Raw genomic sequence first — 868 nt, forward strand, 5'->3', positions numbered from 1 at the left:
CCAATTCTTCTAAAATATATTAGTATTTATTATATATCCAAAAAGGGTTGTCATATCTTTGTAAGTCACCTTTGTGAATACATTGGCCCCGGTTTTAAAGTTTCAATAAGTTGGGATGCGGCGTTCTCCCTCTAAAGTCAACCAGAATGGATGTCAACCTTCGACAGGCCGCACTTTAAAGTACTTTTCTTTGAAACCGTAAAAGGAGTCTTTGAACAACCCGAAAATCCGTCTACCCTGGGCTGCCCGGAAAGACATATATCCCTTCTTGGCTCTCCCTTCTTTGGAGGGATTCGTTAAGACAAAGAACCACAAGAACACCTCCATCGAGACCGGTAGCTCAAGATATTCGCAGACCATCTCGAAGCATCGAATGGAGGCCCAACTGTTCAGATGTAGTTGCGACGGCGTCACGTCACATCGGTTTAGTAGCGCCATTTGGAAGGGAGAAAAGGGGATGCGAACCCCCAAGATGGTAAACATAGCTTTGTACAACCACATCCAATCAGCAATCCGGAGAGTGTTTAAGTTAAGGTGGCATATTCGTTTCTGGTCCGTGGGAACAAACACGTCATAATTATCCTCCTTGGGATCCCCTCTGCACAATTGGTCGTTTTGACGAAACTCCGTGAGCTCCTCCAAAGTTATTCGCGAAGGAGTCTCCTTCACATCCGAGGTCACCCAAGCATACCGGTCTACGGGAGCCCTCGCAACAGGACGTTGTGCCATACCTACAGTGGGGGCACCACTTAGTCAACGAGTTCGATAGGTCAAAAAATCGGTTAATCCGGAACTAGCACTGCGCATTACAGCAAGCCTATCTATAGTTAAGCAAAGAATAAAAACAAAAAATAGAGATATAGTGGTA

The sequence above is a fragment of the Arachis ipaensis genome, chromosome B04, assembly GCF_000816755.2.
Source record: "Arachis ipaensis cultivar K30076 chromosome B04, Araip1.1, whole genome shotgun sequence".
Taxonomy (NCBI): Eukaryota; Viridiplantae; Streptophyta; class Magnoliopsida; order Fabales; family Fabaceae; genus Arachis; species Arachis ipaensis.